The 17,448-nt window shown below is 45.6% G+C and overlaps 1 long non-coding RNA gene across 1 annotated transcript; it reads right to left on the reverse strand.

Annotated features, from left to right (window-relative positions):
* Positions 1-463: 463 nt before the first annotated feature.
* On the reverse strand, positions 464-15,112 carry LOC135183968 (uncharacterized). The gene is made up of 6 exons (XR_010305793.1): positions 14,734-15,112; positions 9,160-9,330; positions 5,232-5,365; positions 5,069-5,103; positions 3,835-4,049; positions 464-3,595 (listed from the first exon to the last, which is right to left on the reverse strand). It is a non-coding gene; the product is annotated as an uncharacterized LOC135183968 (long non-coding RNA).
* Between the last annotated feature and the right edge of the window lie 2,336 nt (positions 15,113-17,448).

The following is a 17,448-nucleotide window of genomic DNA, read 5'->3' on the forward strand; positions in this document are numbered from 1 at the left end:
CCTCTTCTGACACAATTTGACACCATTTTCTCTTGCCCTGTCCCTTGCTACTTGGGAGAACAGACCAACACCCACCGTGCCCTGGTCCCCTCAGCATCTTCATAGCCTTCATTGGACGCTCTTCGCTAGTTCCCTGTCTCGTGAACTCGAATCCAGAATGATTGCAAAGGTTAAAAAAACCAACCCAAATCATCATAAACAAGATACAGTCACTAGGAGCAGTGGGCTTATATATTTCCCCCTTCAGGCTCAAGAACTCAAGGACAGCTTTAGTCCTCACAGAAGCACAGAACAGCAGGGGTCGGAAGGGACGGTGGGGTTAGATACAGGGCATGTTTCAGATCAGGTTTACTTGCCACAGCATGGGATCGCCAAAAGTAGTGGGTTAGAAACTCACTGAACTGAATCCAGAATCATTAGAAATGGGGAGCAGAAGCAGTTCCAGTTTCACCTGGAGTAGATGACAGTTCTCAACTATCTTTTTATTGAATTTGTATTGAAATAAGCAGAAAATAAAACACAGGAAGCTTATTCCAGCTGCAGAAGGATCTATGACAATTGATGCAGCATACAGTTGGGAGTGGCAGAGAAGAGGTAACTAGTCCAGGATAAAAATTTGCTTGCAAAAGTTTAGCCTGCTACATTTTAAAACCCAAACTGGAGTTGGGAAAGAGCATTTAAATCAGATCAGTCCATACTGGAGTTGGGAGAGTGCATTTGCAGCATTTCTGCGACATGAGTCCTGTATTAGAGGTGGATTTACTGTAGGGTCAAACCGTCATCTAAGCTCTGCTCTGGCTGTTCAATGTGAGTCAAAGAAAAGAATTGATTAAAAGGGGAAAAAAAGGCAGGAAGAGGAAATTTAATGAAGCAAAATATTTGTCAGTGAGAAAAGCTGCCTCGTTCCTGACCCATGACAAATGGATCCTTTTTCTGTGAACTGTGCACCTGCCTCTGTTAGATTCCAGGAGCTGAAGAAACTGGAACCCCCTGAAGAGAGAGGCCCTGCAGTGGAATGTGTATGCCTATTTTAATTTTGGGCAGACATCTTGGAAACAGGTGAAAAGGAAAAATTAGTTCTGTTGTGAAGCATGGACCATTCAGGGAGCAGGTGATCGGCACACGATCGATCTGCTTTATCATGTGCTGACAATTGATAAGACGGCCGCTGAGTGTGAGTATTGGCAATTAGTAACTCAGCAAGGTGCCTCTCAGCCTGCTCCAATGGCAGGCCTCAAAGAGCTGAAGAAACAGGAGGTGATGAGACTGCTAACAGAGTGATTTATGCATGAAAGTGAATCCTGTCTTTTCTCCCTACCTTTTTCTCAACACCAGGCAAGGGCAGAGCAGGATAAAAGTGGCTTTGTTATACACCAGTAACCTAAGCAGCGAGATGTTAGGGATTATTGAGCAAATGGGAGGTGGAGCATATTCTGCTGTTTGAACAGAGGGATAAGGTGATGGTTTATGCTCCTGCAGCATCCTCTCTGTATTTTATGATATCTGACAGGCAATTTTGTTTGTTTGCCTCTCTCCTTTGCCCTCAATAAAATACTTTCAATCAATTAATCGTATCAGAAGTCCTGGAAATCCTCAAATGGCAAGCAGCAGAGGAGCTGACCTGGTTTGCGTTAGAACAGAACTAATTCTGCTCAGTGATTTGATTTCACAGAAGCTCAGCCAGGCACTTTCTGAAGTTCAGGACATGTTTGCAGAGACAGTGCTCCTTCTAGCAGCTGGATCCTGCTGATTCACACCTCACTTCCATGGGAAAAAAAAAAACATATCTGAGGTCTAGCACAGGCAGCTAAGGAGAAGTACCTCTCTTGGTGTGATTTGCTGGAGTTTACTTGCAAATGCCCTGGCAGAACAAACTCTGATTTTCCTAAGCCTTTTAGCACAATTTCGGTACCCAGTTGCCACGAAGAACAATGAATGGCCTGCATGCTGCAGAAATGAAGATCAGAGTAGTAATGTATTTCAAAAAGCTTGCAGGGGAGAAGATATTTGTAGTAGAGCTAAAAAATCCCAGTTCTATAGCAATGGCAGGGTAATTCATACTGAAGTGGTTTCAATTTGCTAATGCCTGTACAGCAGAAGGGAATTACAACACTTTTCCTTGGTAAGTTGAATGTAGTTTCCCTCAATGAGGGTAAATAAATTTGCTGTAAATCCCCCCAGGGTCTTAAAACCTGCTTATTTGGTATGCAGTGACAGATGAGAAAAATGTTGGTGGTTTGGTTGTAGTTTTTTTTTTCCTAAAAAGATATTATAATAATTTATTCACAATATAGGTAAGTAATAATCCAAATGCAGTGAGGTGAGAAAAATCTGAATCTCTTGGGAGTTTCTAAACCTGGAGGTAAAAAAGTTTTTAAAAAAATAATTCTGACAAATTCTTCCTTACTCAAAGTGTTAGCAGAGTCAGGTACTGAGCCAGCAAAAAAAAAGTCAGTTTACACTAATGTACCAGCCTGGAACAAACCTGAGAGAGAACCTAAGCATATAACACCTCCTAGCAATTCAGCTTTGTCCTTTTTCCTGTCTCAGCACTCTGCCTGTGTTGCTCTCACATGCTGGCTGGGCCCTCCTCTCCTTGTGGGGAGAGAAGCCCATATTTATGTCTTCTACAACAGAATAATTTCCCTTCAAGCAGTATCTCCAGAGGTTATTCCAGCTGGTTATTTGAGAATCAGCAGGTCTGCTAAAAAGCTGGAGAAGAATTTTGCAGTTTAAAGAGGCATTTTTGACACTGTTCAGTAATGTGTTAAATTTTGTTCTCTTCTCCTACTCAAAGCAAAGTCCTTGTGCTGTGCCTGGTGTTTGTGCTCTCTGTGCTGCATTCCAGCACCACAGCACCATCAGGCAGGTTGCTCTTCATCCTGTGAGCGAAGCAGAGTGCTGAAGGCGGCAATGAAAAGTGGGTGCCCATGAGCCCAGCATCAGTTCCAGGATTGCTGGAGAGAGGACGAGTCTGTGTTCTTGATGGCAATGTGTAAATGAACAGTCAGATCCCTGTGGAGAAACTTCGTGTTTCTCAGAAGGCTGCTGCTGAGATCTTTTTGCTTGGTGCATTATTGCAGCTGAGGCCACAAACATAATTGCAGATGGCTACTAAGGAGAATACAGTTTTGCAATTAGTATTTTTGGCCTTTAAAAAGGCTGTTAACTAGAGATCTGGGCAGCATAAAAGCAGTCATTCTGACTGCACCCCTTGCCACCTGTGGTTTTAAAGCTGGCCTGCTATTTACTTTTTAAATTGACTTTTCTTTTTTTTTTCCTTTTCTTTTCCCCTTTTCTTCTGAAAGAAAGTCATGTACAAAGAGTGTGGTCCAGAAAGTCCAGTTGATTATGCACTGGAAAATAGGAACTGCTCCAGCTGTTTGTAGTCACTACTGCAGGTAACAGAGGAGATAAAGTGTTCAGCAGTGGGGGTACCTGTTTTTTGGTTTTTTTTTTCTAAATGCAAACAGCTCCTTAAGGGGCAAAATCCATTTCCACTTGCCCTGGTGCACTCTGTAAGATAGATCTGTATCATGCATGGTGGAAAAGGCCCAGAGGATTTATCTCCTGATGTCCACTGTTTGAGTCTTTTCTTATGACAAAAAGAAAGGAAGGAAATTGATATCAAGTCTCAATTCTTGAACCTTTCTCACAGAGACAGCCCAGGGATTTGCCCTGCACTCCTGCTGGTGCAGGCTGACAAATGCCCTCCTGTGCTACCTGAACCATGCAAAAAAACCCCAATCAAAGCCCCTGAAACTGGGGGGCTTACATTCAGCACACTCACTGCTCAGATGAGCCTCACTGTATATAAGGATGAAAACCACTTACCTAGTATTGGGTACATGAGGAGAACTTTCCTCCTGTAAATGTCTGATGGGAACCTTCACTCGCTGCGTCTCTTTGTCACTCCGTGTCAGTGTCTTTCCAGTGTGGATTGATCAGCAGCAATCCTGTAACCCCTGCTCCATTGCCTCTCCTCAAATGAGCAGCAGAAACCCAACAAGAGGTGGTTACTCCGTCAGACACCTCGGACACCCTGGCAGCTGCAAAAAGCTACAGTTAGACAGTCCTGGTTCTGCACTGGTGAAGAGGTCTATAAAGGAGATTTTTTCTCCCCTTGGCCCTGAGTGCTAAATTAACTTGAAACTCTTTTCATTTTATCTCTTTTTAGACACCTTGCTCTCCACTCTTAACTATTGATGGGCATTGAGAAGGTCCCCTCTGAGTTTTCTCCAGCTCCAGGTCTCTCAGCCTCTCCTTGTAATGGTGATTGCCCAGTTCCCTCAGCCCTCTGTGAAACTATCTCCAGTAATTTCCTGTTCCTTTTGAACTGGGGAGCCCAGAACTGGACCCAGTACTCCAGATGTGGCCTCCCTAGGAGGAGAACCTCCCTCGACCTGATGGTCACACTTTTCCTAACGCATCCCAAGAGACCACTGGCCTTCTTGGTTGTGAGGGCACACTGCTGGCTTGTGGTAAACTTGCCCACCAGCGCTCCCAGGTCCTTAATGTCAAGGTTTAAAGTGTCAATGCTGATAGAATAAGCTTTCAGTTAGTAAGTAATCTGATCTGTCTTTCACAATATTTTGGTTGAGAAAGAGGAGTGACACATGTCAATATGGCAAATTAATTGGACTGAAAATTAACCAATAGGCCTCCAAGTGCAATTGTAAGCAGGAGCACCACGGAGCAAGCCATAGTTCTTGACCCCACACTGCATAATGTGACCTACAAGAAAACATAACATCATTACTGCTGATCTGCAAATGCACACACGTTAGGGGCAGGTCACTGATACCAAAACGAATCTGGATCACTTAATGAGCTGAGCTTAAGTAAACAGCATGTTTTTCAGTGCCACCAGATGTAAAGTTGCCAGCCCAAGAATAGAGGGGCAACTGGAATACAGGCTTGGGTGACAAAGCCATGGAAAACAGTGATTCACAAGAGGAATAATCAGCTGAGCACGAGCTCCTAATGAGATGCTCTGCCAAGAGGAGCTTAATGCTTCTGTGAAACCAAAAAAGGGAGACACCAAGGAAGACAAGGGAGGCTTCATTACCTCTGTTGTGGGTTCCGGGAAGGCTTGCTTCAGGGCTGGAAAACACCCAAGGAACAGAGTTGATTAAGAACTAACAGGTTAAGGGACATTGAAAATGCAGTCTGCAGGAAGGTACAGGACTTAGATTTGCTAGATTTAACATTAGCTTTTTTTGTTTTCCCACCTGGCAAAGTGGGATTTGGTAGCTGGACATCCAAAGAGGTTGCTGTGTATTTTTAGCAGTTGTCCACTGGAACAGTCCACCCACAATTTGCTGGCTGTGGCAGAGTGCCCGTTGCTGAAGAATCCCTGGAAATACTTAATGAGATTTTTTTGCTGTTGTTGTTTCAAAGGAAACACTCCTGTTTGAACAAGAATTAATTCAGAGGAATCCACAAGCCTTCGTTAGGCTGGAATTGGGAGCAGGTTATTAGAGCAGCTCCTGCTAGACTTCCTGGGAGCAAACACAGAAACGCCACGACCGCAGGCAGGGGTGAAGGGAAGAGGTGAAGCAGGCAGGCACAGGCAGCCCTAGCTGCAATACATGTGTGCTCCCAGTTATGTGGAAAGGCCATTTTGAGTCATCCTTCCTCTCTTTCCAGGTTTAAACTGCATCCATAATAGGCTGCAGCTTTCCAACACTTCTTTTTTCCACCCACGTAACGTTATCAGTGTGAGCCATGGCTGTCCTGAGCAGCAGAAGCCGCAGGGCAATCAGCATTTGCAAAAAGACAGCTACCAAAACGTGCCTCTGACAGTTTTATTGCTTTTATTTTTGCTTTAACTCCATGCTGTAAGAGCAGTATTAGCCACTGGGAGACTTAAACACGTTACCAGGCAAGAGTACTACCAAATAACGTCAGCTTTATTGCTGTCCCTTGGCATTTTGGAATTATTGGGTGCCCGCTGGGTTTTAATTATTGTTTAGGGGAAGCAGAAACCATAGGCAGGCTTTGTCTTTTAATTAATTTATGTGGAGAAACCAGAATGGAGGATTTTAAAGTGTCCAGGTCCTTAAGAGACAAAAATGGGGGAAAGAGAAAGTGAGAAGCACAGGATAGGGTTGGAGGGAGGAGACATCTTTCAAAGGCATTATTTTATTCAGCGTTGATGGTCTCCCTCTTACATCCAAAACACAGATTTGATGGTCACTTATGTCCAAAATGCAGTTTTGATGGTTACTTACTTACATTCAAACCACAATTTTGATGCTCACTCACTAGTCCTTATCTTCTGGCATGATTTCTAACATCTCCAGTGCAGCTTGAGCATGTGCCAGTGACTTTGGGTACTGCTGTCTGGTTAATCACAGGGCTCATGGGGGGGACCCAGAGTGAGGTTCTGACTGTTCTCTTTTGCAGCTGTTTCAACAGCAAATGCTAATTCCTCTCTCAATGTTTTGCTCTTTCTGGGAATTTAAAAATAACCTGCCTAATGAAGCAGTGCTGAACAGCTCATATGTCCAGACAGATAGGAGTGAAATGCTTCAGCTCAGAAGCAAAGTCATCTGTGGTGTCAGAGCCTTTGAACAAGTCCCCCAAGGCCCTTTTTCAAATAATCCCAGGACTGGCTGAAATTAATGCACAGAGAAATTCAGAGAAAAGGGGGGGAGAAGCCTGTCAAAGGGCCTGGGCCTTGGGAAGACATTTCTGGGCGAGCTGTAATCAGCCCCATCCTCTGCCACTCCTTTCACAGTGCCGTTCAATTACTCCATTACAAGAAGGGTTTGATGTATGTGTTCTACGGCAGGGGCATCCAGAACATGAAAGAAAAATGGGGTGCTTACTGAATGCTTTACAAAGATCAGTGAAGCTCCTTGTTAGGGCAATGAGAATCTGAGCATAGAGTGACAAAACTGCCTGCCCAAGGCCAGCCACCAAAGCACAAGCAGAGATACACACAGGCTAGGGCAGCTTGCCCTCAAAACCACTATGCCTTGTTACTCATCTTTGGTTTTCTTTCCTTGGTACTCAGAGATCACCATCCCCATATCAGTTTACCCTGCACTGAGCACATGGATTTATCACAGTATCACCAAGGTTGGAAGAGACCTCACAGATCATCAAGTCCAACCCTTTACCACAGAGCTCAAGGCTAGACCATGGCACCAAGTGCCACGTCCTGCCTTGAACAGCTCCAGGGACAGTGGAACAGTTTGGGCGGGAAGGGACCTTAAAGATCATCCAGTTCCAACCCCCTGCATTGGGCAGGGACATCTGCCACCAGACCATGTTGCACAAGGCCCTGTCCAACCTGGTCTTCAACACTTCCAGGGAGGAGGCATTCACAGCCTCCCTGGGCAACCTGTTCCAGTGTCTCACTGTAAAGAATTTCTTCCTAATCTCCCTTCTTCCAGCTTAAAGCCGTTGCCCCTTCTCCTATCACCACAAACCCTTGGAAAGAGGCTGCAATAGGATGGAACACAACATGCAAGAACCTCGAAGGATGAGCACCTCTTATTTTGAAGAGTAGCTTTAAGAGTGATTACAAAACCAAGCTGGGCACAATGTGCTGGGAAGCAAAATTGCTGTAGAAGGGCAGGTATGTGGTCCAGAGAGATGCTTGACTTTTTACTTTGGGCCAAGACTCAAGTTAGAATCGCTTCCCTTGCCCACTTCTAGCTACCTTAGCCTCTGGGATTGATTTGCAGCATTATTGTTTTCTTGGTTCCTTTGAATTAAATCATTTACAGTGCAAGTCCTTCAGGTCTGAGACTTCCTTCTGTGGGTGCCTTAGTGCTTATCAGGGAGTAAATGTTGCTCTTTCCAATGTATCAATGATAAAATCCTTTCCCCCTCCCCCGCTGGATAAATGATTATTACATTCTTCAAATCAATTCTCATTTTTCTTTAATTGCTTCTGGTGCCCTTGGCACGGTTGAGTGACAGGGGCTGCACTCCGTTCAAGGAGGCTGCTGGGCTAACTCAGAAGCCTCACCAGCACAGAAGGAGATTATTGATCTTCACAGGATGCTAGTTTTATTTTGGGGTGGAGAGGAAAGGATCTGTCAGAAAAGTTTGCCAGTCAGAAACTCTATGCTACTGCCTGTGTTAAGCCTACAAAGGATGCAAGATCTCTACCCTATGAGATAGGATGTCCATGTGGTTTTATGGAATTATCCTTAGGAAATGCCAGCTATAAAGGCCATTAAATCTTACATCACATATGTGGTAGTGTGAAAGGATGAAGTGAAGCCAGAACAGAAGGCTCAGGTATTACTTTGGCATTGTTTGGCTCAGGAAAAATGGAGGATTTCTACTACTGGGGTGCAACCCACTTCATAACCATAGCCCTAAAGTTAAACTGGTGCTCACTCCTTGCTCAACGGCACAGCGGCTGTTGTCCATAACCAACAAGAGCATTCATCTCAGTGTTGATCTCATCAGTGTATTCAAATATCTGAGGGGTGGGTGTCAAGTGGGTAGGGCCAATGTCTTTTCACTTACCAGAAGCAATCAGACAAGGAACAACAGCTACAAACTGAAACATGGAAGGTTTGACCTCAGCATGAGGAGAAACTTTACGGTGAGGGTGACAGAGCACTGGAACAGGCTGCCCAGAGAGGTTGTGGAGTCTCCTTCTCTGGAGAGTTTCCAAACCCACCTGGATGCATTCCTTGGCAGGGAGGTTGGATTCAATGATCTCTGGAGGTCCCTTCCAACCTCTAAAGCTCTATAACTCTGTGGTTTTTTTCCTGTAGCTTAGGAGACTTCACAGACTTGTCAATAACTGAGAGATTTGTACCTTTCAGCTCTTAAATGCTAACCCTGGTTTCAAGGAATCTTGACCAAAGCCATATAGTGACTATGCACTTTGACCAGGGGCTCCCTGGGCCTTTCAGACTTGGTAGTAAAACTTACTCTTCAGCTCTTGGTTTCGCTAATCCTGGCATCATCATAACCTCAACTGAGACTGGAATTTCTCACCCCCCAAGAGAGAGGCTCTTCCTCCTTTCTGCCTCCAAAAAGGTGCTAAGCCTGTTTGTAGAGCGGCTCTGACAGTGCGACCCAGCCTCATGGTGTCAGGGTGTGTTGTGGAGGGCTCATGCCAAGGACCTGCCTTCAAACAGAGCCAGGGCCACATGCAGCATGGACCTCAAGAGCCAGACTCACCTCGTAACCAAGGGCAGATCACGTCCTTCACGGACTCAGCTCAATGCTAGATCTCTGACGCAGCTCCAGAATGGGCCAGACAGACTCCTTGTGCGGAACAGCAGGCCAGGGGAGCTCCAAAACAGCCTTAAACCATCTCCCCAGCCAACACCAACCTTCTGCACCATCATCCTATGGGAGATGAAGGAGAGATAAATTCCTTAAAAATAATCCTCGTGGTGATAAATGACATGATGCAGCAAGATGCCCAGTTCTCCTCCTTGGGATTAAACTGCCCTGTTTATCACTGATTTCAGCTCTGTCTCCCCACTGCCCTGCCCTGTGCACCCCCCTCTGCTGCAGCAGGGCCGGCTTGACACACCACAGCTTTAGCAGCTGCCTGCTGGAGAAATGTGCCCTTATCTCTCAGTCTGCAGTTTGTGCTCAGTCTCTTTATTTTCCTTCATGTAATCATCAGACACTCCTGCCTTTCGTCGTGATAAATACCAGACTGTTGAATCTCTGGGGCTGCCAAGAAATGCATCTCAGCACAGCACAAATAAAGCTGCTATTTTATTATTAGTGGTTTTTTTTTATTCCTTCCTTTAGTTTAACATTTATTCCTGTTATTGTTGTCCTTAGAAGGATAAATAGGGCTGCACCTTGCGAGCAAGTTGCTCCAAATACATTAGATGAAAGAATAAATAACAGGATGTACCAAAGGCTATGAAGACTAAATATATATTATATTGAGATAGTCAAGCAAAGGATGTGATAATGTGCTATTCATTATACAGGTGCACCAGTGCTCACTGCAGGATAAAATTAGATTGACTCATCTGCAGGTCGTGGACCTTGTACGGCTCAGAACTGGCAAAGATTTTTTTCTTCTGGCTGTAGTGAGAGTGCAGTGAAACAGGAGTGTGTCAGTCAGAGCCCTGCATTCCAGATGAAGGTTTCCATCATCGTGCTGGATTGCACAGCATAAGGCACAAAGGATCCGACTCATCACATCTTTAGTGCCACATCTGAAGGCATCTTTCCCATTTCCACTCTTTTATGCCATAGATTTCTCCTCCTCTCAGGAAGAAGTTGTGTAACTTGCAAAAAGATAAGAAGCACATGGTGTCTGATAGATGGGTTGGGATGTCAAGCATTACCTGGATTATTTGCTCTAGATGATCATCTGAAGGTACCTGCAGTGATGCTAAGTGACTCTCTGAAGTGGCGATACTTTGATAGGCAAAATCAGCTTGCACAAACCACTGCTGTTTGTTGCTGCAGCAGCTTATGCTGCCTTTCCAGACAGTAAGGTGGGCTGGATGCTCATAGAATCCCAGCATGGTCAGGGTTAGAAAAGATCTCTAAGGATCCCATATTCCAGTCTCTCTGCTAAAGCAGGGTCACCCACAGCAGCTTGCCCAGGGTGACAATGGCCAGCTGGGTTTGGAATCTCTCCAGAGAAGGGGAACACAGCATCTCTGGGCAGCCTGTTCCAGAGCTCCAGCACCCTCGTGCTAAAGAAGTTTCTTCTCCTGTTCAGATGGAACCTCCTGGATTCCAGTTTGTGCCCACTGCCCCTTGTCCTGTCACTGAACACCACTGAAAAGAGTTGGGCCCCATCCTTCTGGCACCCACCTTTTAGCAGAGAGATCCCCTCACACACTGCTCTTCTTCAGGCTAAACAGGCACCCAGCATGTCTGCTGCCCATTTTCCTTGATGCTCCCATCTCCTCCGGCTTACAGCCACCCTTTTGAGGACACTTCTGCCACACAACCTAGCTATAGAATGTCTTGTGCTCCAGCAAACACTTTCCCTAAGCACTTTTCTCTCTGCAAGTAGATTTGCTGTCTGAAGCTGCCTTTATAGCCACCCACCCCTATTGTTACTTCCATTAAAAGACTGGGAGCCTCATCTTGCATAATCATGCAGTCTAGAAGATCTCTAAACAAATTCTGCTGGGAAAGAAACAAAAGGTGCCAGTACAGACAAGAAGAGGTAAAAAAAGGCCTCTTATTCTTAATGCAGGAAACAAAGAGATGCAAGATGCAAAAATCCACAGAAACACTTCATTGAGTTGTTCTCTCCCCCAAAGAGAAGGATCAATAAGAGCCTGCAATACAATTTTGGCTGTCTGGGTTATCTCTCTCGGCAGCTTATCTGCAGGAAAGACTTTCAAATGGGTCCCCTCTAGGTATATCTGCTGCCTGGTCCCTCTGAGGATGACAATTGCTTCTGCATTTTAAGATGACTCAATATATAAACTTTAAAAGAAAAATCCATCTGTGGCTTGTAACATGTTGTAAAATCACCCCAAAAGATGAAAATACTCCAATTTTATCACTGTTCAGCTTTCAGCAGCCCAAATGCAGACCTCAGAGTGCCACTTTATGACTCAGACTTAACCTTTCCACGTCTCTCAGCCATCCCTCCTCACAGATATTCTCCAGTCCCTCAGCATCTCTGTAGCTTCCTCTGGACTCTCTCCAGTAGCTCTTGGTCTTTCTTGAACTGGGGAGCCCACAACTGGACTCAGTTCTTCAGATATGGTCTCACTAGGGCAAAGTGAGAGGGTCTAGAGGGAGAAGGTCTAGGAAATGTGAGAGGCAGGAACTAAGCATGAGGGTGAACTGAGATGGGAGCCAATGTGGGGAGCTCCAGGTTTGTGGATGGTGGGCAGGAATGGATGGGACCAGCTTCCCAGTCCTCCTGCTGCTGAGAGCAGCACTGTGAAAAACAAAAATTCACAATACTGGTAAGAAGGGCAGGTGGAAAAAGTGAGTTAGTATGGCAAGGAATGATACAAAGGTGGGAAGTGATAAAAACCTTCAGGCTGTGGTAGACATGTGGAGATGAAGGCCAGAAGGGGTACAAATGGTTGCCTCAAGGCAATTTCCAAATGCTGAGGTCAGACAACAGAGAGACTGCTTTTTCAAACAGAGAAGGGCCAGTGCCACACTGTGAGGGATCTTATCTCCTTATCTCCACAAGACAGCTCCCCAAGCCCAGCAAGGCCACCAACGCCAGAGCAAAGCACACCCTGATTGTAGGAGAGTGTTCCCAAGCTCAGCAAAACACAGAGATAAGCCCTGCAGCCAGGAGACTCCATGGCCTGCATAGGAACTTGCCATCAACTACTCCAGCTGTAGCACACTGCGTACAAAAGTGCTGTTGTCTCATACCCCACACTGAGTGCCAAAAAGGATGGTGATGGGTTGACCTTGGCTGGATGCCAGGTGCCTGTTAAGCTGTTCCATCACTCTCCTCCACAGCAGGACAGTAGGGCAAAAATAAGATAGAGAAATCTTGTGGGTCAAGATAAGGGCAGTATGACAGAGTGCAAGGATAGGCCATGCATGGAAGCAAAGGAAAACAGCTAATTGATTCTCTACTCCCCATCAGCAGGCAATGTCCAATTGCTTCCTGAGAAGAAGGGCTTCAGTACTGGTAGCATTTGCTCCAGAAGATAAATGTCATAGTAATTAATGTTCCCCTACCTCCTCCTTTCTGTTGGCTTTTATTGTTGAGCAGACACCATATCGCCTGGAATATCCCTTGGCTCACGTTGTGTCAGCTGTCCTGGCTATGTCCCCTCACAAGATCTGGCCCACCATTCTCAAGATCTTGGGAATGCTGGAGAGGGACCTTGATGCTGTGCCAGCACTGCTCAGAAGTGACCAAAACATGGCTGTGTTCTCAACACCTTTCCAGCTATCAATACACAGCACGGCACCGTGAGGAGTTAGCCCATCCCAGCCAGAGCAGTACAGGTGGTGTATCAGAGAGCAGAGCTGTGGCTTGAAATGAAAGTGGATTTAATGAAACAGCCAAACTAATGTTAATGCTAAAGTCAATATGAAGTGTACCAAGTTATACTCAGCTCAGGGAATACTCAGTGGTCACAACCAACGGAAAGGTACAGTCCTCTGGAGCAGGATGGTGAGCAAGACACCTCAGGTATGGGGAGAAACAGGAGAAGGAACAGAGAGACCAGGAGAAGGAGCTCCTGCCTTCAGCAAACTTATGTCTTTATATCAAGCATGACATTTATGGTCTGGAATATAACTTGAGCCAGCTTGGGGCAGCTGTCCTGACTTTTGCCCTCCCACCTTAATCTCCTATCTGACTAGAACCTGCTAGTAGTCTGCAGACCATGGCTGGCCCTGGATTTCCTCTTCTCAGGTCTCTCAGCCTTTCCTCACCAGACAGATGTTAAAGTCCCTTCATGGTCCTTGTAGCATCTGTTGGGCATTCTGTAGTACTTCCCTGTCCCTTTTGAACTGAGGAGCCCAGATCTGCACCCTGTACTCCAGATGTGGTCTCACCAGGGCAGAGTATAGGGAGAGAAGAACCTCCCTTGACCTGAGGAGTTTCATCCCCAGAGCAAGGTGGGCACCATTTACCTTCAAACATCAACAGCAATTCTACCTCTGCTCTAGTGCTGGAATGGAGAAGGCTCTCCAGTTACACTAAGTGCTGCCAAAGAAAATCAGGCACTTGTTTGCATTCTACTTGGAACTTGGTATCTTTGAAATCCCTTTTCCTCCCCCTCAATTAGATGGAATTTATCAGAATTCAAAAGTTAGGGAAATTGCCCAAAAGGTAGGCTGGCAATGTACTCATGGGAGCTCTTTCCTTAGGAAATCAGCTTAAACCCCCTAATAACTAGAGAAACAGCCCCCACTGCCCATTTCCATTTCAAGATCCTCATGTCCAGTGAGAGGGGACATCTGGACCCTTTGCTTCTTATCATTAAAGCTGTTGAGCTAGAGACTCATTTTTAAGGTGCCCCCTTTCTGAGAGATTATAACTAATAATATTAGATTTTAATCAATTGGTTGGGGATACTCTTTTCAACTTAACTGTCTCTTGCCTTTTTCTTTATATTTTAACTGCTTTGTGCAAGGAAAATGTAGCTTCTTGTTTTCAGCCAGAATTAGTCATTTACTTCATGTGGAAATCTTCCGTGTGCAGTAATCTCACCCATATTCAGCCATGCAGGTAAGCACATCCTGAAGTCTACAATTAAAATCCTTAATTAAATCCTTAAATTAAGCACATACTTAAATGCTTTGCTAAAGAGGGATATAATCTCCAACGTGCTTAAGATAAAGTGTGTCTTTAAGTGCTTTATTGAACCAGTGCTTTTGCTGCAGCACGAGATGTGTTTGTGAAGCAGAAAGCTGCTCCGGGTGTAATCCTACCAAAATCCTGCAGCAGGGTGGGGGAAGCCTCTGTGCATTTATCAGCAGAAACCACACGTCACCTGCTCTGACAGTCCCTACCTGGAATTTCAGGGGGTGTAAAAAAAACATGTGGATGTGATGCTGTCAGGCCAGGGGTAGATGATTTGCTGTGCTGGGAGTGACAGCGCAAGCAGCAGCATTCACAGCTTGGCTGTGGGTTGAAGAAGAGACCTCTTCTGATGCAGCTTCAGACCACTTCCTCTCATCCTGTCACTTGATACTAGGGCAAAGAGACCAACCTTTACCTGGCTCCAACCTTCTTTCAGGGAGTTACAGAGAGAGAAGCTTTCCCCTCAGCCCTCTTTTCTCCAGCGTAAACAACCACAGTTCTCTTTGTATGCTACTTACCAGAACTCTTCTCTGGATCCTTCACCACCTTTGTTGTCCTTCACTGAGCAGGCTCACCTCAAGGGCCTTCAGGTGTTGTTTGCAGCTGGGCTAGGACTTTGAAGATGGAAGGGGAGCCTCGCAGCACATCAGTTCAGGCATCAGCACAGGGAGGGCTGTTTGCATTGTGTTACTGATTCAAAAGCCCTGCAAAGCCCACAGACACCCTCACAGCACTGCAACAAACTCATTTGTCCAGCAATAGTCATTCCTAAGCTGGAAAGGTATTTGAGAAGCCCTTAATGAATATCCAGCATAAACTCATTCCCTTTTTTTTTTTTTTGGCATCAACTTCCTCGCACAAAGAGCTAAAAAAAAATACGTGCCCAACTTAAACTCATTCCCTGACACCCTCTAGAGGCCTCCTCCTAGCAAACACTTCACCACCAGCTGATTTTGAGAGCGTTCCCACCTGGTGCTAACTCCTGTCAGCTGCTGAACCCAGGAGGCACTCTCGCCCCAGGCTGCTGGCCTGGCTGCTGGCACAGCCGTGGAGGTTGCATTCGTGACAGACACCAGCCCATAAGCACAAGGGCTGGGGAAAAGCGTCCCAAGTCCTCAAGGAGCAGCGAGGAAAAGCAGTGCACAGCCTGCTGAAGTCACAGAGTCGTTGGGCTTGGGCCTTGTAAGGTCAATTTCCCCTGCAGCTGCCAAGCAGCAGCCCTGGGACCTGATGGATGTTTATGGACATCCACAGCTTTGCTCAGCAGCAAACCACCAAGTGGCTCCTGACTGGGAACACCTCCCAGTGCCATCACTGTGCATGTCCCCTTCCATCCAGCCGGGCCTGGGACTGCCAGCTCCAAAGTGAAGCAGGTGAATGGCTTCCAAAGCATGGGAGTCAGCGAGGCAGAGAATGAAGATGTTTGGGCATTACTGAGGGGAAGTGCTGCCAGTGGCTTCAGAAATGCTGCTGGAGCTCAGCAGTCAAGCGTCCATTTCTCCTTCACCACTTTGGATGCTGGGCAGTGAGATCTGCCATGGCCTGGCACGATGCCTACGGGTATGAGGCTGAACTTTTCATCCCTTGCAGGAGGCTCCTAAAGCTGTAGGAATCACTTGGTTGGAAAGGCTGTGGGGATCTGGTGCAAGCCTCCTTCAGGGACCTGTCCACTGGGCTGGTAAACACAGCGCTCCAGTCATCTCCATAGCCCTCCACTGGACTCTCTCCAGTAGTTCCCTGTCTCTCTTCAACCAGGGAGCCCAGAACTGGAACCAGTACTACAAAAGTGGCCTCCCTAGGGCAGAGTAGAGGGGGAGCACCTCCTGATGGTCACACTCCTGTCAATGCACACCATGAGACCACTGGCTTACTTGGTCACAAGGGCACATTGCTGGCTCATGGTGAATTTGTCCACCAGCACTCCCAGGTCCTTTTCCATGGAGCTGCTTTCAGCAGGTCAACCCCTCAGCTGCACTGGTGCAGGGGGTTGTTCCTCCCCAGGTGCAGGACTCTACCCTTGCCCTTGCTGACCTTCACAAGGTTCCCTGCTGCCCAACTCTGCAGCCTGTCCAGGCCTGGCTGAATGGCTGCACAGCCTGATGCGGGGTGCCAGCCACTCCTCCCAGTTTGGTACTATCAGCAGGCTGTCTGAGAGGCATAGAATCATAGAATCAACCAGGTTGGAAGAGACCTCCAAGCTCATCCAGTCCAACCTATCCAGTCCAGTCAACTAGACCACGGCACTAAATGCCTCACCCAGTCTTTTTTTTGAACAGTGGAGAGTGTCCTTTCATCCAGGTCACTGATGAAGATGCTGCACAAAATCCTCATCTGTGGCAGCGATTCGTTCAAAGAAGCAATTCCTACTGTACAATCAACGGCAGTTTTAATGTCTTCTTCCTCCATGGCCTTAAAATGAGATTTTTAAACCTTTTTTTTTTTTTTTATTATTATTATTATTTATTCCATAAACAATATAACAAAACTCAGCAAGTTAACAATATGACGTTTGCACCATACAGAGTCAGTCACAAATATTTAAAACCTTTGCAACGAGAACAACAAAACCCAAAATATTACAAGAATAATTTACAAGAGGATCTATAAAACAGCAAAGCGCTCACAAATTTTCCAGGTTCCTTTACACAATTGTCACTACACTCTTTCACAACATTTCTTTTTTTCTTTTTTTTTATTACAAAATTCCCAACAAAAGGTTTTTTTTCGGTTTTTTTTCCTTTGTATTTTGGTTTTTAAAACCAGAAACTTTTAAGTGTACATCCTTTTATTAACACCCGAAAGGTGCAAAAAAAGGGAAACCTCACACATACAAACACTTCACAGCACTTTCCTAAGAAAAATATACACTTACAAAATATTTTACAAATTGGCACACTTAAAAATATACAAGATTTTGTAGGCGTCTTAGAGTGATCCTTAAGAATTATACTTCAATTGACTCTACAGAATATTTATAAAGCTTATTCTAAAAGAAAAAAAAAAAAAAGGCAAATCATTTCCAAACATGTTAAAATTGCAGTGTAAAATGTGGAACAGAAATGGATATGTTACATTCATAAAAAGGGCCATTTCATAGTTCTTAAATGCTCGAGGAGAATGGGGGGGAATAAAAGTTTTTCTTTAGCACCATAAAACAGGAGCAACTTCCTAACGAGGTGCCTCTAGTTCTATGGAAGGGAACTCAAGGAGCAGTACATTCACATCTCTGGAGG

The sequence above is a fragment of the Pogoniulus pusillus genome, chromosome 19, assembly GCF_015220805.1.
Source record: "Pogoniulus pusillus isolate bPogPus1 chromosome 19, bPogPus1.pri, whole genome shotgun sequence".
Classification (NCBI taxonomy): Eukaryota; Metazoa; Chordata; class Aves; order Piciformes; family Lybiidae; genus Pogoniulus; species Pogoniulus pusillus.